Source organism: Hemicordylus capensis, chromosome 2 (assembly GCF_027244095.1).
Source record: "Hemicordylus capensis ecotype Gifberg chromosome 2, rHemCap1.1.pri, whole genome shotgun sequence".
NCBI lineage: Eukaryota > Metazoa > Chordata > Lepidosauria > Squamata > Cordylidae > Hemicordylus > Hemicordylus capensis.
The window spans coordinates 391,848,559-391,875,345 of NC_069658.1; the positions used below are offsets into that span (position 1 = coordinate 391,848,559).

A 26,787-nucleotide genomic window follows, 5' to 3' on the forward strand; every position below is an offset into this window, starting at 1 on the left:
GTTTATGAAGTGAACATAATCTTTCAAATAACTTGGAGCTCTTCTTTCCCTCACTGTATAACTCCTCTTCTCAGGAGTAGACTTCTCCTTGGACCGGAGGGGTATCTTGTCTCTAGCCCCCGTAACTTCCTGACTGGAAGTCTTTGGAGTATTTGACTCCAAACCACCTGATGCAGTATTGTCAGGCATTTTATGTGGTTTTAGTTCAGTTGAATAATCCTCTGGCTCTGGCCAGGGGCGTATGTTCCATTGGGTACAGGGAGTCAAATGTCTCTAGACCCACAGGGCCTGGAGGGCCCCCCAAGGCCCCTTAGCCAGTCCCCCTTGCCTTGCCTGCTGGCCCCCTCTCCCACTAGCCCTCCTGTTCTGGCCAGGGGAGTGAAGCAGCCTGCAAGCTGCTGCAGCCCCTTCAGTCTCCGCCTCTCAGCTGTAGGGCAGGTGGGCGGGGCTTCCAGAGAGGCCTCTGGGCAGGCCTCCCTGAAGCCTGAACTCAAGTGCCGGCAGGCAGGCAGGCAGGGTGGCCAGCGCTGGCTGCCCTTGCCCACCACAGCTCTGCCCAGCTTTTGACTCCTCAAGCTTAGTAATGGAGGTAGGATATGATTTCCTTTTTGTGGTTATCCCCCGCTTGGATATTTAGGGATTGCTTGCCATAGAGCTTTAATATAAGGTGTGGGGGGGTGTAGGGCAGATTGAAATGATGCTGAATATTTAATTCGGAGATTGAGGGATTTGCTGGTTTAAAAATTTTTTTTAATTAAAAAAAACTATTTTTAAAAAAGTAGTTCCACCCCAATATGGAAGAATCTGCCCTCTGCCTTCATCAAAAAACAACCCCATTTCAGACTAGGGATGTGCACGGAACCACGGAAGCGTGGTCCGGCACTGAGGGGCATGTAGCTTTAAGGGGGGGGTGGTAGTACTTACCCCCACACACCGCTCTTCCCCCTCCGGCGCTGGTGCTGTTAAAAATCTTCTTGGGGTGGCAGAGTTCCTCCCTGCTGCCCCTGCCCCCGTCGTTGTTCTTCAAAGCTCTCAACGGAGTCCAGCTAGCGGCGCGCATGTGCCCTGCATGGCGCGCATGTGCCCTGCGGCCTGCGTGCTGCTCAGGGTGCATGCGCGCCGCTAGCTGGACTCCGTTGAGAGCTTTGAAGAACAACGACGGGGGCAGGGGTGGCAGGGAGGAACTCTGCCACCCCAAGAAGATTTTTAACAGCACCAGCGCCGGAGGGGGAAGAGCGGTGTGGGGGGGTAAGTACTACCACCCCCCCTTAAAGCTACATGCCCCCGCCCTGCTGGACCGCCGGACCTCCAAACCGGTCCAGTGATCCTTAACATAGTGCCGGACCGAACCATGCACACTCCTATTTCAGACCCAGGCTTTAGATCACCACCTGGAATGACTGGGCGTAGGGCTTTGGTTTTGAGCAGAGAGATGTGGGAGGAATATGTATATTTAAATTGAGTGGATTGGACAAATTGTTGGTTTTTAAATATTTTTTAAGTTTAAAAAAAAAACCATCAAAAAAGTCCTAGAAGTGGCTTGTTTCATGACAAAAAATTACAAAGTCCTTTAGGTTTCAGTGAAATGTATTTCCAGCTAAATGTGGTTAGATTTGCTGCCTGAGGCTGCAATTCTCTGCACACTTACCTGGAAGCAAACTCTACTGAATTTGTTAGGATTTATGAGAAAACATACATAGGATCGTATTGCATGGTTGAAAGTCTCCTTTGTTAATCAGCAGTGAGGGGCCCATTTTAAAATCTCATCTCCAGGCCCACTCCAACCTTGCTACGCCCCTGGCTCTCATTCCCCAGACACAATAGTTCTTAGGCGAATATGTCTCCCTGACCCCTGTTTTAAAAGATAAAGGCCCGAACCCCTCCTGAAACACTGAGGGGTAGGCTCTGAGCCTTTCTTGTAAGGCTGGCACTTCCTGTGTCCCTACTTTACATATTTCATCCCAGTCTAAGCTGAGTTCTTTCAGCCATGTTCAACCAAATAAGTTTGGTCTCTGCCCTTGTACTACTAATGCCTTTAGGGGGTTCCATTCTCCTTTATATGTGACTGGGATATTTATTGAGCCTAGTACTGGAATGGTTTCTCCACTATATATTTTTTTAAAATTTGCTCTTGTCTTGGCCAATGGACTGAGGCCTGCTTTACGCTGTGGATAAGTCCCCTCATTGACCACTGTAACAGAAGTGCCAATATCTATTTCCAGTACAGATTCATTGTTAAATTGCATAGCCACTCTACATGGTTCCCCTTTCTCTTCTCTTACAGAGTATAAAATGTAAACTTATTCATCTGACTCTTCTGCCTCCTTTTCCTGTAAATGATAAGCCTTTTGCTTTCTGACCCTCTCTTGGGCCTCACCGGGATGCATGGCCCGATAGCCTCCTCTGCAGTTTCTTGATAAGTGTCAAAGTCTCCTACTTTTGTGACACTGGGACAGTTGGTCTCTATAACCTGAAGCCAAATGTACTCCCCCACAGCAAAAACAACTCTCCAGATGCCAGTCTTTATTATGGTCAGCATAAAGTATAAGGGTGATTACATGTTAAAAGTGAGAGTAGATAAAAAGTGATTACATATGGAATGGTACTTGAGGTACATAATAATACTAAAAATACTAAAAAAAATAGAAAGTATATCATATCGGCAGCAGCGATATAGGAAGATACTGAAAGGCATCCTCTCATACTGTGTGGGAGGAAGCAATGGCCTCCTGTATTCTACCAAAGGAAGGCTCAGTGGGTGCCAGGAGTCGAAATCGACTTGACGGCACACTTTACCTTTACCTTTACACCAGAAGCATGAGGGCATAAAAACCTGAAAAGTAATAAAAATGCATAAAAGGTATAAAAAGTAGGGCATAAAATGGATGTAAAAAGATTACAAGAAATACATAAAAGCCTAAGTTAAAAAAAAAAAAACTGGATAAGGCTATAAGGAACAGTAAAAAAAAAACCAAAAAAAACCTGCTGTGGGTTTTGCACAGAAATACATAAAAGCCTAAGTTTTTTAAAAAACTGGATAAGGCTATAAGGAACAGTAAAAAAACCCCTTCTGCTGTGGGTTTTGCACTTTTAATGTATGGACTCATTCTGAATTTCCTTATTATCTAAATGTAGGTCTTGTAAATTTTTCACTGCTGCTTCCATGGCAATAGCCAGCTTTACGGCTTTGTCCAAGGCCAGGTCTGCATCTACTAGTAATTGATTCTGGATTTTCACACCACCCACTCCACAAACATATCTGTCTCTCAACATCTCTTAAACTGTCTCTCAACATCTCTTCTAAAATATTTCCAAAAGCACAGTGTTTAGTCAGCTTTTTGAGGTCAGCTATATATTCAGATGAGTCATCTTAAGTGGCACAGGGAGGAAATGCCTGACTAACAAACAGAAGGTTGCCAGTTCGAATCCCCCTGGTACTATATTGGGCAGCGGTGATATAGGAAGATGCTGAAAGGCATCATCTCATACTGTGAGGGAGGAGGCAATGGGAAACCCCTTCTGTATTCTACCAAAAGAAAACCACAGGGCTCTGTGGGCCCAAGGAGCTGAAATCGATTTCACGGCACACTTTAACTTTATATATTCAGATCTATTTATTATTATTTATTATTTATTTATTAGATTTATATACCGCCCTTCTGATACGGCTCAGGGCGGTTCACAACATGATAAAAACAATTAAAAACAAATTAACAATTAAAATCAAACTATTAAAACACAATAAAACCAATAAAACAGCTAAAAGCCCTGAAAATCAGGGGAACAATTAATCATTTAAAACTCTGGCCAGGCCAAATAAGTACGTTTTAAGGGCTCTCTTGAAGGACAGCAATGATCTCAAATTACGAATTTCTGCCGGGAGTGCATTCCATAGTCCAGGAGCAGCTACAGAGAAGGCCCGCCTCTGCGTCGCCACCAGACGAACTGGTGGCAACTGGAGACGGACCTCCTCAGATGACCTTAACATGCGGTGAGGATCATGTAAAAGAAGGCGCTCTCTTAGATAGATTCACCTTCCTTCCTCCTCATGTAATGGAAATTGATTCCACAATGATACTTGGCTTGGGTGTATATAATAATCAGACAAATGTATTTTGCAAATCTGCTAAACTTTTATCCCCTGGCTGTTGCGGCTGCAATGAGCTTCTTAACAGGGAGTAAGGTTTACTGCCACATACACTGAAAGAGATTGCTTTTTGCTTATCCACATCTGTGATTTCACTAGCAAGGGAATAGTGGCCTAGTCTCTCCACATAATGCTTCCAGTCCCCTGTTTCACAATCAAATTCTTAAATTTCCCCATAGGATTTTTACATGGTTACTTCTTGTTGTTGTTTATTTTCCTCATTGTCACTGTTAAATTCTTGTTCTCAAAAAAAGGCACAGTCTGTGTAGACACACACACACACACACACACACGGCAGGCTGTTTATTGAAGAGGAAAGAAATACAGACTGATCCCTTTCTCACGATCAATGAGAAAGGGCTACAGGGTCAGCGGGGAGGAAGCCTTAAAAAGCTTGTTTGTTTGTTTTTATTTGTTGAATTTCTATACTGTCTAATGTACAGAATAAAACATAATATAAAATATAAAACATTTAGAATTCATAAAACAGATTAAAACCACAATAGATAAAAACACATTAACATTTTAAAATCTGATTTCAGTTAAAAGCCTGGGGAAATAGGTACGTCTTCAGGGTCTTCCTAAAAACAAACAGAGAAGCAGATGCTCTTATTTCAGCAAGGAGCACGTTCCAAAGCCCTGGGGCAGCCACAGAAAAGGCCTGCTCCCGAGTTGCCACCAAACAAGTTGGCGGCAACCATAACCGGACCTCTCCAGATGATCTTAATAGGCGACAGGGTTCATGACAGAGAAGGCACTCTCTTAAGTACCCTGGACCTAAGTCATTAAGGGCTTTATAAGTAATAACCAGCACTTTGTATTTCATTTGGAAACATATCGTCAGCCAGTGCAGTTCTTTTAGAATTGGTGTTTTATGGTCCCTTCGGGTAAATTCAGAGACCAGTCTGGCTACTGAATTCTGTACCAATTGCAGTTTCTGAACTATGTGCAAAGGCAGCCTCAAGTAGAGTGCATTACAGTAGTCAAGCCTAGAGGTTACCAGCATATGTACCACCGTTTTAAGGTCATTTGTCTCTAGAAATGGATGTATCTGATGTATCAGCCGAAGCTGATAAAAGCATTCCTGGCCACAGCCTCAGCCTGAGAAACCAGGAAGAGTTTGTGATCCAGGAGCACTTCCAGACTACAAACCTCATCTTTTAGGGGGAGTGTAATCCCTCCAGAACAGGCAGATCTAAACCATCTCTTGGATCCTGACCCCCTACAGACAGTACCTCTATCTTGTTTGGATTCAACTTCAGCCTGTTATCCCTCAACCAGCCCAATATCTCCTCCAGGCAGGCACTTAGCTGGGTCGTGCCATTTCCTGATGAAATTGGTGTGGAGAAATAGATCTGGGTGTCATCGGCATATTGATAGCATCCCAGACCAAACTTCCTGACAATCTTTCCCAGCGGTTTCATATAGATGTTAAAAAGCATTAGAGACTGTATGGAGCCTTGTGGAACCCCACAATTTAGCTCTTGCTTTTCAGAACTCACTTACCTCCTCGCAGACAATCCATTCGCATTTGTTGAGCAGGCCCAGACTATTGCTGGCTGCTGCAGGTAGCTTGGAGGGTTGGGGTGCTGGGATGGGTAGCCCTGCATCACGCCCCCCCGAGCTCCCATAATGTACCATGCAAGTGCACAGTACATTATGGGGATCCCCCCTCCCTCCCCAAAGCCGGCCAGGAGCCCCACTGTCTACCAGACAATCAGAAAAACGGAAGATGATGATGATGATGATGATGATGATTACATTTATATCCCGCTCTTCCTCCAAGGAGCCCAGAGTGGTGTGCTACATACTTGAGTTTCTCTTTCACAACAACCCTCTGAAGTAGGTTAGGCTGAGAGAGAAGTGACTGGCCCAGAGTCACCCAGCTAGTATCATGGCTGAATGGGGATTTGAACTCAGGTCTCTCCGTACTTGGTCCAGCACTCTAACCACTACACCATGCTGGCATTCACTCTCCTAACCCCATTTAAGAGGGTGGGTCCGGAGTTAGGTTTGCTGCCGAGGCACCACTGGGATCGGGCACGATCCTGGCAGTTCTCACACGCAGGCAAAACTTGGCTTGACCATTAGCCCAGTGTTGCCTGTGCATGAGAACAGCCTCACTGACTAGGAAAGTGAAAGTAACTATGAGAAGAATTTAAAAGATGGAATCTTTAGCCCTTTATTTAACCCTTTATTAACTCAGTGGGACTTACATGTAAACACTGATAGAATTGGGCTGTTTCATTATTCTCAAGATGTGGTTCTGTGTTCCAGTCATATCTGAAAGTCCTTGACCTTATGTGCCTCAGTGAGAAAATACCTATCCATCACTGCCCCCACAATGCTTTGTGGGAGAGCCAATCTGACTGCTGGAAAAAACTTGAATACCTTTTAGCTAGGTGATATGACATTTCAGAGCCTATTTTAGTTGCCTCAAACCCACAAATTGTGAGCCAAAGTTTTGTGGCAGAGCTGCTATTTGGAGAAGTATTACATCTCACCTCTATGAAGACATAAGTCTATCTTCCTTTAGTACATCCAATTTTTGGCAAGCAGTGCCTAAAGGAGGAAAGGTTGTGCATCTCTGCTGAGAAATAATTTAACTTTGGCAAAAGTGTCTTCTGTGTCTGGTCTGCATCATTTCATAGGCAGAGCATATGATGCAATATACCAGTTCTCCGAGAGATCTTTTGCTCTGTGGTCAGGCAAAAATGCACCTTTGTGGACACCACACAACCATTCCAGACAGAGGTGCACCTAGGTAATTTTGGAGCCTGGACCTAAAAGCCTTTGGAGGCCCCCGCCCGCCCCCCGCTGCAAGTTAAGCATCATTTTTAAACATGTAGGTTCTTGAGAGCACAAACCACACCACCCAGGACAGACTAAAGAGGATTGGTGGGGGGGTGGAGGCCCTGGACTTTGGCCCTGAAGTCCAGGGGTACGAGTGCCTCTGATTCCAGATGGAGAGAAGGAGCAACCTTCAGTCCTACCCAGCTGCAGGCACCCATGTGCAAATTGTGCATTGGGAAATAATAGTACATGACGCAATCCTCTCACGCTCACAGCTGTGCAAGTGTCCCTCACTAAGCAATGAGTGTGCCTCACCTACACAGGTTCCTCACCCATCAGTATGGCTGGAAGACATGTGGGTTGTGCAAGTGGCTGGGTACAATTATGGGTATCTAATTATATCATTTTAATAATTTAAGTGTGGAGTTAGAAAACAATTCATCAAAGCCTAATTGTTGTAGCCTCTTATTATCCTCTACAGAAAACAGTGAGCAGAAAACAAACACTATGCATTAACTTTTACAAATTACTCTTATCTATCCTTTTAAAAGCAGACGCTGTTCCTATTTTCTACCTTCTCTACACATCCCCCCCTCCCACTCCACACACAAATTTTTGAAAAAGAAGGTGGGGCTGATTGAAATCAGTTTCGACAGTTCTGCCTTTACTATCAAATAAAAATGGACAAACTCTGTTGACAGAAAGATGTTTTCCATTGTTGATGGAGAGCTCTCCTGATGGTCTGAAATGCATTAATATTCATTTGTTCCTGCATCATGTGTTATTTTAACTTAAATAATATTTGAGCTCTTGTCATTGGGCCCTTTTGTTTTCCAGCAGTACTGATGCTCCTGAATGCAAGGTATTGGATGGGGGCAGTGGTCCCTCTAATTGTTTTCATCTCTGTGCAGAATGAGTTTTGTTCTAGGTGGCAGTACCAAGGCACTCTGTGCACACATGCATTCCAAGTGGGGCCTTCCTTATTCAGCCTGAGCAGGATCTAAAATTAACTGAGCGGACATCAGAAAACTTGTGAGCACACGCAACTGTGCACACCTTAGAGGGAACAGTGGATGGGGGTGGGGCATGTCTCAAACTAGAACTTCCAGCAGCCAGTCTCTGGCATCTTACCTCCTGCACTCACCCCACACTGGCCCATCAGCAAGTCGAAAAGGATGCCCTCTAGGCTGTGCTAAGCCCCATCAGCTGACCCCTCTGTTGCCCCTATGAGGATGCACCAGCATAGGCGGAACTGGGGGGGCAGGCAGGGCATGTGCCCTAGGCGCCACTGGGGTGGGGGCGCCATGCCAAATCCTGCCACTCCCACCCCATTGCCCACCTGCCCAGCTCCAGGGCCCCTCAGCCACTTGCCTCCAGCTCCGGCTGATCGGCGAGGCCTAGGATTGACAAGGCCTGCAAACTGCAGAGCTCTTCTCTCCCCACCTCTCAGCTGATCGGTGGGTGGGCGGGGCTTCCAGAGAGGCCTCCGAGTAGGCCTCCCTGAAGCCTGAACTCAGCAGGCCCCAAGCAAGCCAGGAAGGAGGAAGCAGGCAGAGTTCTCTGCAGCAGCAGCAGACCCTCTGCCCAGACCATCCAGCACAGCTTTTGCCAGGTAGGCTGTGAATTCCTTTTTGTGGTCCCCCCCCCCCCGCACCCAGGGGCGTAGCAAGGCTGGAGTGGGCCCAGAGACAGGATTTTAAAATGGGCCCCCACTCACTGAAGCTCAGCTCATGAAGTAAAGAAATCTTAAATGAGGCTGAACATATGTGCCACAACAGATCATCCTAAATTGTTTTTTAAAAGGTTTTGTAAGTTGTGGATGATGCAAGTCATTTAATGGTACTTGAGAAAGACATGCTGTTCTGGTAGCTCCAGGTCTTAACACTCACATCAGTTTTAGAGGATGAATACAACTGAAGGAAGCCCAGGCGGGTGCATGGCTGGAGGAGTCAGTCATGTGACTTGCCTCTGGGGGCCCCCAAGGCAGTGGGCCCCCAGACAACTGTCTCCCTTTGCCCTATTATAGTTACGCCCCTGCCCCCCCCCATAGGAATCTGCTTGCCATAGGACTTTGATATGGGGGGTGGGGCGAGACTGAGAAGTCTCTGAATATTTAATTTAAAACAGACTGGAAAATGTGCTGGCTTTAAAAACAAAAACTATCTAAAAAGGGCTATAAGTGGCTTGTTTCATGGCAGAAAATTACAAAAACTTCTGGAACAAGTATATTTTATTTATTTTTATTGATTCATTCATAAATGCACTTATGTTCAAGTTGTTTTGCAACCCAGAAGGTCTGAGTGAGAACTGTGAAGCATGTGTTGTGCTTTTATTTTATTTTATTTTTCTTGTGTGTGAACTGCTCCCCAGTAACTTGCAGGGACTTCAGGGTAAATCTGGCCAACATGTGAATGCAGCACCTCTATTCCACAGGAGATGTGTGTTAAAGGGCTTTAAAAGCCTGGTGTGAAAAACCTCCTGGAATCAAACTTTACTGAATTTGTTCAGAATTCTGAGAAAACATACATAGGCTCACACTGCATGGTTGAAAGTCTCCTTTGCTAATCTGCAGCGAGGGGGCCATTTTAATAATTAGCGTTGCTACACTGTGTTCTAGGCATTAAAAGTAGCACAAATATATAGTACTCAATGTATATCACTATATACTGTGAAGTGTGCATGTGTGTATTCAGTGAAATGTATTTCCAGGCAGCATACCTATTTTGAAATATCAGACTTAAATCCTTGGGGGCCTGGGGTGTGTGGAGGCCCTGGACTTTGAGGGGCTGGGGGCCCATTTTGAAATCTCATCTTGGCCCATTCCAACCTTGCTATGCCCCTGGCGGTCACTACACATGGGTTTCTGCACAACACCTGCACAGAAGAAACTTCCATGTAGAAAATGTGTCTCTTGTAAATTGACCCTGAATTTTCCATCCATGACTGGGATATCTGAGAGTTAGAGTCAATAAGAAAAGAACAGCACACTGCTTGTGACAGGAAGGGGCAAATTACAATGATTTCTTAGTCTGGCAGGGGCTGGTTTTGGCCCTGGCAGAACTTGGCTGTCTGCTCCTGTTTCAACTGCCTCTGTCTAGTGTGGCAAACTAATGTATCCTCCTACCTCTTGATGTCAAAGTAAGCACTGGTGTGGTGAATGCACATATACCCCATCATGAGCCAACAGTCATCATAAGACAAAGGCTGGCAGGAATCATTCACTGGTTTATAGACACACACCCCACCACCTTCTTATTCCGCTATTTTGCTATTGGCTATTTGGGCAGGTGATCCTCTAGGACAAAGTCATGTTTTTTAAAGAATGAGATGAGACAGAGAAAATGACACTTGGAATCCTCGCATAACTCCTGACTTTTGTTCTAAGTCTTTTACAGAGATGGCTCATGTTTTCAGGTTTTGATCAACAACCATGTCTAGATGGTACAGTGTTCCTTTTAACAAGGATTTCCAGATATTGTTGACTACAAGTCCCATCATTCCTGTTTGGACAGGGGCGCAATTTCAGTGCTTGCCCTAGGCGCTATTTTCCCTAGTTACGCCTCTGTGCACCAGGCCCTATAATTTATTTATTTTTAAATTTGTTTTACATTTTATATCCCACTCTTCCTCCAAGGAGCCCGGAGCGGTGTACTACAGACTTAAGTTTCTCCTCACAACAACCCTGTGAAGTAGGTTAGTCTGAGAGAGAAGTGACTGGCCCAGAGTCACCCAGCAAGTATCATGGCTGAATGGGGATTTGAACTCGGGTCTCCCCAGTCCTAGTCCAGCAATCTAACCACTACACCACACTGGCTCTCTATAAAACCCCTGCCTCTAAGTCAGCCCAGCAATCTGATCAACATCACAAGCAGGCTTGCCTTCTCTAGTCCTGACCACAAGTCTAACTTCATTTGACTGATATGGAACCCAAACGTGGCCCATTCCCAACCATGCTTCTAGCCCTCTGCTTCTTGCTCATTCACACCTGAGCTGGACCACCCCATTATATACTCTTCTGGAGCTTGGCCAAGGCCTGACATTGAATGATTCTGCTCCACGGTCTCTAACTTGGATGGCAGGATAGATTTCATTCATATTTTCCTCTTTCCCATTCTGCCTCCAATGTGCTCTCTCTGTTAGGCCCCCTCCCCCCTGCCCCCACATGTCCCAGCATTCCACACTACTCAGCCTATTCTAATTAAGTCCCCCCACTTCCTCCTCCTGCCTCCAGTGACATATCTTAGTTCATGTTTGCAACTCATGTTTGTTATTGTCCATCCAGGGGCAAAATTCCCAGTGACGGCTGATTATGCAATCAGATTAAGTGAGCTGGTTATGCAGAGCTGTTTGTCATGAGAGAGGGGTCAGTACAGACGGCATGCCTCTGCTGAAGACCAAGGATGATTTTGCAAGTGATGCTTAAATGAGTGTTTGCTTTGCCTGTATATCTAATTTGAATACAAAGTCTATAATTGCTATATTGTGCATTGCTTTAAAATTGGCTCCCTTTTGTTTTATATCCCAAACTAAACCCATGCAGAAGGACTGCATTTACTTTACTTTACTTACATTAAAAGGTTTCCTTGTCATCACTTGTGGAAATATCCTATTGGCAGGTTAAATGTGCAGATTGCTTTAAAATGTAAGGTGGGAAAATGAGAAAATGACTTCTGGATTATAGTTACTACTGGATTACTGTGTGAATCTCTCAGATTGAACCAAAACAGGGAGCAATCTTATCATTGTGGATTTTTAGATGAGGATTGGTACCAGAACTGATACCAGCAGTTTGGGCAATAAAGTTAAGGCTACTTGAGGCATCCTCAAACAGGTGAATCCCTAAGTAACAAATAAGTTTGTTCTCCCAGAATCCTTTTGGTACCTATTGAACAAGCAACCCCAAGTGGTCACTTGATGCAGCAATACTTTGGAGAAATCAGTGAAACAGCACCTGATCCAAGAGGTGCATCTTAGGACCCCTTGCAATGTTTCCGTTTCCGATTATGCCTCTCTTGTTATTTCATGCAAGGTCCAACTGAACGTCAACAGTCTAATATCCTGTGTCACGCATAATGTGGAGAGTGGAGTGTCTTGCTATGTGGAAGATAGTTCTGCTATTGTCACAACTGTTTTGTGCTGTTGTTGTGCTCTTGTGGTAGTAGGAAGGTCCTCAGAGTTTAGTAGTCAATGACAATATGCTTTCACGTCCCCATCCCCCCCACTAAACACGTTTTTTTTAAAAAGAAAAGAAAATAGACTATCTGTTAATACTGGGGGTTGACAGGCCAATCAAGATTTCAAAAATATAAGGACCAAGTTACCTGTTATATACAAGGACAGTTCACACAATCAGCATTCAAGTAGGAGAAGCGTCCTACTCTAACCCAGGAGCCGGGCACACTCCCAAGTGTCAACTGTGTGCTAGATAAACACAAGGTCAAAGGCAGGGAACTTGATCATCAGATCAGCCTCAGCTGGGTAGGACAAATATGCCCTACCCAGATTCCACCCCCAGCTTCTGAATAAGGTAGGAGGGAATGTTTTCCTACCCATCTGGGGCTTAACTGATGATTAAGCCTCCTCCTACCCGAATGCCAATTGTGTGAACAACCCTACAGTTTCATGTTTCCTTCCCTTGATGGAGTTTTGGTTTTTTTGGCAAGTGAGAGGATGAGGTTGCTCCCCTAAGAGACTGCCTGTTTCAGCATAGGAACAAAGGAAGGGGCCGCTTAACTCTTTTCCTTCTTGCCATTTGGCCCCCTGTCTGCTTTTTACCCTGCAGAAGAGATATAGAAACCCATACATTTTCATCCATGTGTGGGAAAGCAGCTCAGCAGAGTATGCTTTTGAGGGGACAATGGCAGAAGGGAAAACTGTTAAGCCACTCTCCCTGGAACCATTCTTTTGCTCTCAGTTTCATTCTCTGAGGCGTAATAATCCTAATTAATAATTGCAGCTTCAGCTCTCCTGAAACCCCTTTCATCCCTGGCAGCTGGGAGTCAGCTACCACATACCGTCATTTGGTGAGGCAAGCAAAGAAGAGCCAAAAGAGCACAATTTCCCATCTGGATTACCCTGGCAGCCAGTGAGGCTGCTCACACAAGCAGCCCTACCCAGGCTTGGGCAACGCTACCTGGGTAGGGCTGCTCATGTGAAGCACCGGGATTGTGGCCGATCCTGGCGCTGCCTCTCCGGGTAACCCAGGAATTTTTCCTGGGCTTTTACTTGGGTACAAGGATGCACGAGTGCCCTTGTACCCAGGTGCTCGGTCATGTGTCTGCTCAGGCTGCAGGCAGCCCAGCTTGAGGAGAAATCCCTCAGTGCACCAAGCTCCTCACATGGTGCGTTTGTTTATTTATTTATTCATTCATTCATTCATTCATCACATTTTTATACCGCCCAAACTTTCATCTCTGAGCGGTTAACATAAAACAATTAAAACACATATAAAAAGTTAAAACAAATTCAACAATTTAAAATCAATCACAAAATTGAAACCAACAAATTTTAAAAGGCTGAGAAAGCTTGGTTAAAAAGACGGGTTTTTAGATTTTTTTTTTTTAATTGCTAGAGATGGGGAGGATCGTATCTTGGTGGGGAGTGCATTCCACAATTTCGGGGCAGCAACCGAGAAGGCCTGTCTCTGTGTAGCCATCAGACGAGTTGGCGGTAACTGGAGACGGACCTCCTCAGATGACCTCAATGAGCAGTGGGGCTCATAGTGAAGAAGACGCTCTCTTAAATACCCATTTAGGGACATCTGGAGGCCAGGATGCATTTTCCCAGCCTCCAGGTGGCCGTGCAGCTTCTGGGAGAGCCACTGTGTGGGCAAACGAGCTGTGTGGCCAGAAGAACAGGAGAGATTGTCTGAGGAAGAGGTAAATACGATCCTGCCTCCCCCCCGCCATCGCCCTCCTTGCTGGCTCAATGGTCATGTGAATGACTTTAGTGAGTAGCTGAAGGATTTTCAGCTGTTGTAAACCACCCATAAACATAGCAATAGCAATAGCAATACCACTTACATTTATATACCGCTCTATAGCCGGAGCTCTCTAAGCGGTTTACAATGATTTAGCATATTGCCCCCAACATTCTGGGTACTCATTTTACCCACCTCGGAAGGATGGAAGGCTGAGTCAACCTTGAGCCCCTGGTCAGGATCGAACTTGCAACCTTCTGGTTACAGGGCGGCAGTTTTACCACTGCGCCACCAGGGGCTCATAAGTTTTGGGAAGTATAAAAATATGCTAAATAAAATAAAAATAGTTGTTCCTGAAGCCCCTTTTATTCCAAGCAGTTAGGAGGCTCCTATTCACCCATCTGTTGGGAAGAAATGAAATGCCAACAGACTTCCACTTTCCCACCTGAATTGTCAGTAGAGTTGTTGTTTCCAGGGATAAGCCCAGGAAGTATCGGATGACCACGCTATCATCATGTAAAAGACACTGGCCCCAGGAGCATAGCAAGGTTGGAGTGGGCCCAGAGACAAGATTTTAAAATGCCCCCCCACACACACACACTGAAGCTCAGCTCATGAAGTAAAGAAATCTTAAATGAGGCTGAATAGTGGTAACAAAAAGCATAGTAAAATGTGTGTGCGCGCGCCACAATAGAACATCATCCTAAATTATTTTTTTTAAGGTTTTGTAAATTGTGGACGATGCAAGTCATTTAATGGTACTTGAGAAAGACATGCTGTTCTGGTAGCTCCAGGTCTTAACACTCACATCAGTTTGGGAGGATGAATACAACTGAAAAAAGCCCAGGTGAGTGCACGGCTGGGGGAGTCAGTCATGTGACTTTTCTCTGGGCCCCCCCCCAAAGGCAGTGGGCCCCCAGACAACTGTCTCCCCTTGCCCTATTATAATTATGTCCCTGATGGGCCCTCCAGCTTGGGCTGACCAGCAACCAAGTGAGAGGATTATTAGTTGAAACCTAGATTTGAGACTTCTCAGTGAGAGAAAGAAAATCAGAATGCAACTTATAAGCCCTATTTAATCCAAATATGTGTAGAGTTTGCATCACCTGTGCTACCCTGTGCGGACTTGTACCATCTCAGGAGATGTCCAATGATTTCAGAAAGGGATTGTACAATTTGAAGAGACCTGTGTAATGTAGAGTTATAAGGCTTGTATGGGCAATACTGACCCTGCTCACATGGTTAGGAAGAGCATGTTTAGTGCGAATCCTCTGCCCTACATCCCAGTGCCCTCCCAACACGTCCCTTTATAGTGTAGGAAGAGTTGCTGTTCAGGGGCATAGCTGGGGGAGAGGAGGCCCATGCTCTTCCCTCTCCCCAGTGGCCCCTCGGAGTGAGGGAGATAATGAAGAAAATAGGGAGGGGTGGAGCTGGGGGGGGGCTGGGTTATTTGAACCCATCCGCTCAATTATAGCTACACCCTGGAGCTGTTCATCCGAATTCCCCCTCTACAGGTGCTCCAAATATTTGTTTTTTAAAATATTTGGACTGTGTGTGGAGGAGCCAATCAGATGAACAACCCTCCCGCATACAATAAAGAGATGACCTGGAAGGGCATCAGGACAGTCTGACCCCCTGCTAAACGTAAGAGTTTATCACCGCTTCAAAACATGCCTCTTTGCTCAGTTAGCAAGCAGGGGACATGTCAGATAAATTAAAGGAATTAAAATGTCTTATATTTAAAAAAACATGTATATGCCGTAACAAAGATGATCAAAGTAAGCAAGAATGATTTTATCAAGACTTATGTTTGCTGAGTAATATTTCAAGGTTATTTTCAGAGACAATATTAAGAGAATGAGGGGGGGGTGTCGAAGTAACTTTTTATGGGTTAACAAAAAGCAAAGGGTGAGGTTTAAAATAATGCAAGATCTGTGGAAGAATGGAAGCTGTAATATTCTTAATTTTCATTTATACCATCATCCTGCTAAATTGGTAAAAATATCTGCATGGTTTTGAAAAGATACTATCATGTATTGCTCTGGAACACACACATTGTAAAATCCTGTTACACTCATTATAGATGAAGAAAATAAAGAAAAGGCAGGTCTAATACTTTTAATTTTTATTATCAATGAGTTATTAAATACATGGAATCAATACAGCAATCAAATTATGTCTCACATTATAGAACTCTATCGGCTTCTGTATTAAGACACCCCGATTTCCATCTGGGTCAACATTTATTTATTTGATTGATTGACTGATTGATTGATTTAGGTATTATATGCCTTCCAAAACTATGAGTTGTGTGACCCTTAGGAAAATGTGTGTTTGGAAGATACACAGCACTTCTCGAGGCAGGGAAGATCAGCGGAAATTGTCAGGCCTCCTCCCCTCTTGCACACGCTGCAGAAATATGGAAGCCACCCGCTGCATCACTGCTTTGTTAGTCGAGATGTCAGCCAATGTTTCTAAGATAACCACATCATATCTCATGGGCAAAGTGTCCCTTTTGCTTGATTTTTAATTGTATTGACACCTTTTTACTTGGCTAAAAACAGCAGCAGGTCCTCAATTTGGATCAAGGGCATGGTCGGGACACACATCCAAGGCTACTATTAGTCAGAGACAGAGGTGGGGGGGAAAGACAGTACTGTGCAATATGGCTGTCAGTCTTTTCTCTCCCTGTGAAGCTAATACCACCATTCGGAAGGGGGGAAATTGTGCACCAGCTGGCTATGGGCCTGCATGTCAACAGATCCTCGATCTGCCGAATGGGACAGCAAATCCAAAAATGTGAAAAACTAAGCAAATGTGATCGAAATCAAAAGCCGAAAGCAGATGAGAAACGAGTTGCACCCTTGTAGATTGCACCCTTCCACCCCTGTGCAAAAACTTGGGAGGGGAAGTTAAAAATAACATTCATTTAGTGGCTGCTCCAGTGATCAGAAGCAAATCGGCCAGCCAGCGGAGCCCTTTCTGGTGGGTGCAGGGGCAGAATAACCTTTTTGCCTCCTATAAGCATAAAAAGGCTTTTGCTGCCCTTAAAAAAAGTAGCCACTGTGCAGTGGCAGCAGTATTGTGGGGAGTGGGGGGCAGAGGAAAGTTTTCCCTTTTTAGTGTAATTTTTTTTTAAAGCCACAGTGGCAGTAGCTGCAGGGTGGGGTGAGAGAAAAGTCTCCCCCCTTTTACTTTAATTTTTAAAAAGCTGCGGCAGCTGTGGCAGTAGCTGCTGTGAGGAAGGTGGTGACCAGGTGAGAGGAAAGTCCTCCTTTTGCCCCCTAAAAGTTCACCACAGCCAGAAGCGAGATGGGGCACAGTGGCAGTGGCTGGCTGCAGGGAGTGGGGTTTGGAGGGGAGAGTGAGTGCCCCCATTTTTTTCACCTCTGCCACTGACTGTGCAGGCAGCAGCGAGCTCAGCGCTTTCCTCCTCCCTGCCTCCTCCCGCGTGAATGCACACGAGCTGTGTGAGTCGAGATAATCAGTAAGGTAAGCTTGTTTTATTCTTTCAACTTGGTGATGAGGATAGGGATTGTGTGGGGATCATAGCAACTTTCATATAATTTGGTTGTTTGTCTACAGATTAGAAGTCTGTAAAAGTGATGTTTCAATGAAGGTACGGGTCACTGAGCAAGACATACGTCGAAACGTGTCTGACCTGTTGGAAATGACCCACTGAAAAGCACTCTGACAGTTTGAAAAGCCTTTTTAAGTTTTGGTGGAATGGCATTCGGTCTTCATAAGGATTTTGGCTTCCTGTGAGCCTACTTTGACTATTCAGGGACATTTTTATATATTCCTTTATGTGATTTTGTATTATATTGTTATCTGCACAGAAATGTTTTTATGGCGTGATTTTAAATGTTTGTACTTTTTCTAGGTACTTTCTGAATTTTTGGCAGCCTATTATTACATTAGTTCTTCTTCTTCTTCTTCTTCTTCTTCTTCTTCTTCTTCTTCTTCTTCTTCTTCTTCTTCTTCTTCTTGGCATCTACACCCAATTTTGTGTTGTGCATAATTTGCTGGCACCTGAGGTCCCAGTTCATATATTGAAAGAGGGATGGCAGGTGCCACACTACCAGATGGTCTGGTAGACAAGCAGCAGTATCAAGTTTAGAGCCATGCCCTAGGGAGCTTTCACTCTAGAAATCTTTAGTGCTGCTGAGGCCAATAGTGCTCCTATGGGATGAATTGTGAGCAGAACTATAACCATGGTCTAGGGGCATAGCAAGGTTGGAGTGGGCCCAGAGACAAGATTTTAAAATGAGGCACTTTAAAATAAGTTTATATATATATATATATATATATATATATATATATATATATATATTTAAATAACCTATGTGCCACAATAGAACATCATCCTAAATTAATTTTTTAAGTTGTGGATGATGCAGGTCATTTAATGGTACTAGAGAAAGACATGCTGTTCTGGTAGCTTCAGGTCTTAACACTCACATCAATTTCGGATGAATACAACTGAAGGAAGCCCGGGTGCGCAGCTGGGGGAGTCAGTCATGTGACTTGCCTCTGGGGGGCCCCCAAGGCAGTGGGCCCCCAGACAACTGTCTCCCCTTGCCCTATTATAGTTACACCCCTGGTCCCACACCATCCCTAACATAGTGCTTTATCCCTATGCTATTTCACAACACTCTGTCCCCACAGCAAAGGCCTGGACTCCTCCTTCTCCTCCTCTTTCCTCTCCAGTCCAGGAGCATGCCAGCTCTTTTTGAAACTCTTTCCCTCGCCCCACTTTCCTTCCCCCAGTGCCCTTGGGAGACTGAGCTACTCTTCCATTCTTTCAAGAAAGTTGGATTTTTTTGTAGTCTGAAAGAAGACAGATGCATGGGGAAAACACAAGAGAAAAATCATTTTATTTCAATGTCATGTAGATGAAAGGCAGGAGGAGGGGCTAGTCTCTGGATAAAATAAGCTTTCTTCAGGAAACACCCCCCCCCCCGTTTGCCCTCTGAAATTATCAGGGTGAAACAGAACAGTCTGGAATTAGAAGCAGAGTAAACTTGCATTTTCCCCCAGGCAGGGCCCAAACCCCAGAGTCTGGCCCAATCAGAGAGTAGGGAGGAGAGAAGTAACATATGGCATGAACCATGGTCACAGAAACTTAAAACCACCAAGCATGATAAATCAGCAAGGTAAGACTGCTGGTCATAGCTTAAAGTAGCCCAACCTTTTTACTCATGGGTAAATAGTATTCCTAGGTGGCATATACACATACGTCTTCTTTGCCATGAACCCCACCACCCATTGAGATCATCAGGAAAGGTTCATCTGTAGTTGCCACTGGCTCGTCTAGTGGCTTCTCAGGGATGGGCCTTCTCTGTTGCTGTCTCTGGACTTTGGAATGCTCTCCCTGTTGAAGTAAGAGCCTCCCCATCTCTGGCAACTTTTAGAAGGGCAGTTAGGACACATCTGTTCACCCAGGTTTTTAATTAGATACTGAGCCCTTTCTCACAACCAGTGAGAAAGGACAAGAGGGTTAGCAGGGAGGAAGTCTCAAAAAGCTTACCTCCCCGCAGACGAGCAGGTGCCTCCCTCTGGGTGGGTGAATCGCCCACCCCCCTCAAGGATTACTGGGTGCTGCCGGTTGCTCCAAGGGTCGGGGTGCTGGAAGCTTCACCCCATGGTGCCCCGCTCCCTGGAGCTCCAATTATGTACCATGTGAGTGTGCAGTGAATTATGGGGATCCCCCCTACCCTACCCAGAGCAGACAAGGAGCCTCACAGTCAGCCAGCTGTAGCTGGAAGCAGTCATGGCTGGCAGATGATAGAAAAAAATGGGATTAGAAGAGTGCCCGCTCTCCTAACTTCATTTTAGAGGGAGGATCTGTACGCAGGTTTGCCGCCGCGTTGCTGCTGAGATCGTACACACGTGCATGCAAAACCAGGCTGGGCTTCCTCAGCCTGGTTTTGCACACACATGTGAATAGCTTCAGTTTTAATAGTTTTTAATGTTTTAAATTTTAAATTATTGTAATGTTTTTAACCTTTAAATTTTGTTTTGTTTATATTGTTTTATGGTAAACCACCCAGAGATGTAAGTTTGGGGATGTATACAAATATGTCAAATACATAAGTAAATAAGCAAGCAAACAAGCTCCAATATAGATAAAATTAAAAGTGAGTGAATGAAGAAAATTAGTTCTGGAATAAATGCCTCATCTGGAAGCACCCTGGTCTCTGACTGTCTGACTTGACCATCTTTGAGCATTCTGATATTTTTTCTTTTCTTTACACCTGCGATACTCCTGTGTGATAAAGCTCTGTGACCAAGTAATAGGAGCGTGGCTGACAGCAGTTCAGCAGATGCAGATGTATTCATCACTGCAAAAGCTACATCCCCCACATACTTACCAATTGTGTGTAGCTGATGAGAGAACAGATCCTTCTGACAGGGATTTTTTAAGTGGCAACTCTATTTGTATTCAGTAAGGTTATGCTTACAATAGTTATAAACCAGTTTATAATGGTTTATATTATAACTATTATAATCGTGTTTATAACTGCCTTATAACTATTTTGCCTCTCTATAAGTATTGCAAAGTATCTAATAGTTTGGGAGTTGTCTCCTTAACAGGTAGAATATTTATCATGGGCACACTTTTTCCATAACTCTGTGAAGGCGGGATTGTGCAAATTCTCACAATCTGTGACTCATTGGTGGGCCAGCTCTGATGACTTAGCTCTAAAGATAATAATTACAACGGAGTGATCCAAGTATTGTATTGTATTGTATTTATTGTATTGTATAGAAGGACCTCATTACTCACAGATCCAGCATCTGCGGTCTCATGTATCCATAGTCGGCTAATTTGCACCTGATCTCAGTATACACACGGAAAAACCTGCAAAAATGGGTTAAATCCACTTATCCTCTTATCAGAGGCAGCTGGAAATGACTACAGAGGTCATTTCTGGTTGCCATTTTGTGAATCAGAGCCAGTTTATGGCTTATTGTGTCCAAAAAATGACTAAAATCATGATTTTTTTGCAGGGGGGAACTGGATTTTGGCACTTTTAGTGGGCATTGCTCAAGTGTTGGAGGTCCACAAACCACAATAGGGCACTTATTTTGCTCCCCCTGCCATTTTGGCAAAATTTTTACCACAGTTTTTCAGCCTCCAGGAACCTAACTCCCACAATTACATTGACTAATTATCCAGTATTTGTGGTTTCCTTGTCCACGGCAATGTCAGGGAATGGAACTCCCACAAATACCGATTGTATTGTATTGTATTGTATTGTATTGTATTGTATTGTATTGTATTGTATTGTATTGTAATAATTTTGCCACTTCTGAATAAGTAGGTTTTCCTGTATTATATTGTAATAATTTTGCCACTTCTGAATAAGTAACCAGGCAGATTAAAAGAGTTGTATGTTATGTTCCTCCTATCAGATAAACACTGTTGCAGCCTGCAAAATTCGCAAATGGTGTTGATACCATCTAAAACACTAATGTATTCTGAAGTGCTTTCTATTATATATACATATATGCTGCCGCACATATTGCCCCCCTTCATACACAATGGCAAATTGCAGGTCCAATGGACTTACAGTTTGCCTCCCTCTCTCCCTCCCCCCGCACACTTCCAAAATATCACAGTCCCAGTCTAGGGGCAGGACTGGCTGCATGGGCTTCCTCCAACCCTGGAAGGGCAGTCCATACCAGCCAATGGGAGGGAAGCCTGCAGGAGGAGCTTCCTCCCTTAACTCCAGTTTGGAGTAAAATCCCAGTTCGGATGGCACAGAGGAAGGAATGGACCCTCAGTTAAGGGAGTGAAACTCACGATAGACTGAGAGTTCATTCCTAGGTTAGGTGGCAAAATTTGAACCATGGTTGGGTCCTGGAACCGTGGTTCTGATCATTTGGACGATTCAGGGGGCAAACCTGAGGTGAGTTCGCCTCAGTTTCCCCATTATGTTCAAAGGTGGCCATTGTGTTAGTATTACTTAAGATGCTAAAGTTAAGTCTGAGTGCTGAGTTATAGGTTGTTGTATCTAGATGTTTAGTAATAATATGTGATGTATATTTTAATGTAATTGATGTGTAACTAATGTGGTATGTATTTAATGCTGGTCACTGACTATAATAAATTGAACTAGCCGACCCGCACAGAGCATCTGTGCTCTTTGGGGCCGGCTGTTCTCCCCTCCTTCCCACTCCACTCTCTTGTCCTCCCTTCTTCCCTCCCTCCCTCCTCCTCCCGCCCGACTCCTTGGACAGGCCCGCCGCTGTCTCAACTTCGCGGCTGCGCACGCCACCACCGCTTGCCTCCGCGGCCACTTGTCTCCGTGGCCAGGCCGGGCCTGCCACCGCTTGCCTCTGCGGCCGGGCCAGGCCCTCCGCCACCTCTGGCCTCCGTGGCTGGGCCTGCCGCTATTGCGGCAACCAACCCTAGGGTGCACCTCAGCCAATCAGACACCTCCACCGCCCAGCCAATCAGCTGGGCACCAGGGATGCACATTCTAAGGCGCACCCAGGAGAATTAATAATATAGATGTTATGAAAATAATTATATTATATTATATTATATTATGCACATTGCCATATGTTTTTTGATGTCATTTTTTCCTTCCCTCCCCCTCCCCTGCTCCCCTTTCTATATTTTCCTAAGTTAAAAGGTGGCAATTCCAGCCCCTACTGGCTCAGGCTATTTCTTGGGGGTTTTTTTCCCCTGCTCAGCTTGTACCATGAGTAAGCATCAGATAGCCGGGAGTGAGACAGTGCCATAGAAACACATTCCTAAATAAAGAATGTTACTTGCCTGTCACCAACAATAATGCAGAAGGGCCTTTGTGCAAACACATGCTGTCATGCATCAGTTAGTTGGTTGCTGTTTGCATTCAGTCTCCGGAACATTCTAGAAGGCAAGTGGCTGAAAAATAGAGATACAGATTGGATTTGAAAACACAGATAATACCAGTGTGAGGAACTATAAGTGAAACTGTTAGCAAAAGGAGCAAAATAATTAGAACTAATCTAAACTTAGTTTGATGCCTTCAGTTAGTTTGTGTGTGTGTGATGTGGTGTGTGTGTGTGTGTTTGGGTTTTGTTTTTTGCAGAATTTGGATTTAATTACCCACTCCAGTAGCAAGACCAATTTTTTTCTACAAATTTTTTTCTACAAATTTTCTACAATTTTTTTTCTACAAAGTACAAATATTTGTTTACACACAAATATGTGTATTGATACATTTGACAGTGTGAAACAGAAGACTGTGTAAATTTGATGAGTTTGAGATAGAAAAAATGTATTGTAGCTGTTAAACTTTGTCAGAAGTTATTGTTGCTATGATTAAGAAGTGTTCCTAGATCATGAGATCTTGAGTAATGAAAGAAAACTGCTAACAGCAAACAGAAAAGATAGGAACATAGGAAGCTGCCATATACCAAGTCAGACCATTAGTCCATTTAGCTCATCATAGTCTACACAGACTGGCAGTGGCTTCTCCAAGATTGCAGATAGGAGTTTTTCTCAGCCCTGTCTTGGAGATACCAGGGAGCATGCAGATGCTCTTCCCAGAGCGGCCCCATCCCTTAAGTGGAATATCTTACAGTGCTCACACATGTAGTCTCCCATTCAAATGTATCCAGGGTGGACTCTGCTTAGCTAAGGGGACAAGTCATGGATCCAGCACTTCAGAGGCAGTAGCTGGCATTCGAACTCTGTGCCCATGCTAGCAAAAAGGGGGAAAAGCACATGTGCAGCACTAGTAGCCCCACTTCTGAAACATGGATGTTCATGCAGGGGTGTGATTTGCACTGAACCCCCTCTCCCTAGAAGCTCCCCATGTGTCCCAGAAGTACGTCCCTGAGGACTGCACAACCTCAAGGATATACTTAAGAACATAAGAACAGCCCTGCTGGATCAGGCCCAAGGCCCATCTAGTCCAGCATCCTGTTTCACACAGTGGCCCATCAGATGCCACTGGAAGCCTAAAGGCAGGAGTTGAGGGCATGCCCTCTCTCCTGCTGTTAATCCCCTGCAACTGGGAGAACTTCTAGGTCACACAGAGCACTTCTGTAGGGGCAGGGGTAGTTGGTGCGCTTTGGCCTGGTGGGGGAGGGCCAATTGCTGAGGCAACTCCCCTCCACTTTCATCTGCAGTGGTTTCCCAAACCAGCATGGAGGAAAGCAGAGGAGGAGGGGGCTGCCTCCATGACTGAGTTCTTCCAAAGGGAGAGTCCGATCACTGAGGCAAGCATCTCCATTCTGGGTTTCACAGGAGTGTATCCAACAACACCAAATTTTGCAAAGGAGAATTTTACAAATAATTTTTGGGAGCAGAATTGTGTTCGCTCCCATTTCTTTAAATAAGTAAGTAAGTAAATAACTTTATTTGTCAGCTGCCCCATAACAAATTGTTCTCTGGGTGGCTGGCAACATACAATAAAAACACACAACGTATCAAAACATAACAGACAAAAATAAGAATAAAATAATTTATTTCCTTTGCCAAGTAAAAACTTCCCTATTCAGAATGGTGTTTCAACAGTTGTTGAGCGTTTGTTTGATTGTATTTCTAGCCTCCTGACAATGGTGATTTTGTTTCAGTCTTCTGCTGCGTTCTTTAAGAAGTGGCACACAATGAAGTGTGCCTAGGAATTCATTCTTAACAGATGAAATTCTCAGTGACTGATCCTCAGGTCTTGTGAGTTTTCTAGAATCCCCATCATTATGAATATAATTAGATGTGTTACTGTGGGCCTTATTAGAAGCAAAAGCAGAAGAGTCAGTATGGTCCAAGGAATGCTATCTTGGGAACAGAGGCAGGAGGAGACTGAGGTAAAGGCTCAGATTTTGCCTCTTCACTGGACTCACTGGACAAGATTTGGCTGGACAAGTTATTATCCCTTGGCATTTGCTTTCTAGATGGTGTGGCTACAGGGCTAACATATTCAAAGGCACAGTGTATGTAAAAATGTATGTGTGCCTGTGAGACTTCTCTGGCATAGGCCATGTACCTCAAAGAATGTTCCCTGTTCTGAGCCAGAAGAGGTCATTAGTAGGTCTCTCTGCCTCTTTCAAGGCCATGAATGATTACAGCAATTGTCAAGGCATTTGTTTTTGACCCAAATTCCTAGCCATTATCACTGTAGAAAAAAAAAAAAAAAAAAAAAGAACAGAACAGAACACAACGGAGAAGTGTGAGGCATTCTCTAGTTCTGGAGCAGCGTCGTGTTGTTTCAGGTCAATCTCAATCTCATAATCAGGTCATCTCCATGCAACTACTGATGAACATTTACTGAAGTTGTAGTTGAAGAGGAATGGGGGAGAGAGGAATGGGGAAGAGGAAGCAGCAATTTCCTCCACAGACCATTGGGAGCAAAAGACAACAGCAGTTTTGTTGTTTCCTCCTCTGCACTGCCTGACATCATACCGCAGTGGGCCAACCACACACACGACCAAACTTGGATGACCTTATATGCCTACCTCCTATTTACCTTATATGCCTAGCGCTAAGAAGAAATATCTTCCTCCAGCTATTTGCCTTTTATCTATCAGCCCATCCTGACAAAGCCTTATCAAGTGCACCTCCCCTCCCCCCCCCCCCCCGCCCCACCAAAGGACTTATTTTGGAGATACCTGCTGCCCCCTTGAGGGAAATCTCTCAACCTGCAGGTACAGACTGCAAGCCTGGCATTGAGATGTGAGAGAAAATGTGGTTGTTATGATGATAGGAGCTTAGCTAAACTGGAGGGTGGAGGGGCTAGTGCACCCTTCAGTGTCATGAGCTCTCTTGCACATATGCAGGGAGGCAGCTGTCCAAAAAAGGTCATGCATAAAACCTTCCTAGTCTTGTTTTTTATTTGTCTTCCTATAAATAACTTCCTCCCATTTTGCCTTTGGGCCTTTTTTATATTTCATTTGAAGGTCAAAAATTACAAGTTAGGGACACCCTTTAATGACAGCTTCTTGTACAGGGAAAAGCCCCCACAATAGCAGGAGGAAAGGACTGAGCAATGTGGTAAGCAATGTGGACTTCTAGAGTATTTTAATGAGGGCATTTGCTGCTGTTGCAAATGCAACACAGAAGCTTCTCTGTTCAAAGCAGGGGACAATGCTGAAGGATCTAGATGTGAAGGCAACTGCTGTGAACTGACAAGCTGAGAGCACAGCAATTCATGCTGGATACAAGGGTTATCGTTGCTTGTTGCCCTAAAGCCCCAATCAGTACAGGATGCCTGGCTGCATTAGAACAAGTTATCAAAAATGTTGTTTTCTCCTTCAAGGCAGTTGGCAAATCCGGACAGCTGATCCCACTGGCGCCCCCCCCCCGCCTTTAAAAACAAAAACAGATCAGCAAGTGCAGGGAGCTGAGATTTTCCTGCTACTCTGGAATGAATAAATACATGGGCGAATAAGCAGGGATGATATGAATCACTCAGATCACGCAATGCATGCATGGATGAATGCATGAATGAGGGAATGAATGAAAGACCCAAAGAATATGAAGAAAGGGATGAAAAGGCAGATTCCTCCTAAGTGACCGAAGACCAAAGACTCTGGAACTCTGTTCTAAACATCCAACAAAACCTAAATCTTGTGATTTTGTGATTGGAACAGATTGTGAAAATTTAACATTTCTATCTATATATTTAATTCTCTTAAATGTACCCATCGCTATTCCCATGTGTGGCAGCTCTTGCGAGAGCAGCTGCCTAGGGGATAGCAAAGGGGATGGGAGACAATGGCGGTGGCAGCAGGCCGGCCTAGCCTGGCCACCGGTAGGCCAGAGGAGGCGGCAGTGGGCCAGCCTGGCCCTGGCCCGGCTGCCAGGAGGAGGAGGCGGGAGGAGAAGGAGGCGGTGGGCCGGCCTGGCCCTGGCCCGGCCGCTGGTCAGCTGGAGGACATGGCGGCGGCCCGGCCCAGTCACCCGCCGGGAGGAGGAAACAGGAGGAGG

General features: G+C 44.8%; 1 protein-coding gene across 1 annotated transcript in view; it reads left to right on the forward strand.

Moving 5' to 3' along the window:
• Positions 1 to 571: 571 nt before the first annotated feature.
• PRPSAP1 (phosphoribosyl pyrophosphate synthetase associated protein 1) overlaps positions 572 to 26,787 on the forward strand; it is a 98,553-nt gene continuing 72,337 nt past the window's right edge. The window contains exon 1 of the mRNA XM_053293700.1: positions 572 to 589. The gene's annotated coding sequence lies outside the window, so the exon portion shown is untranslated. The remainder of the gene's footprint in view (positions 590 to 26,787) is intronic.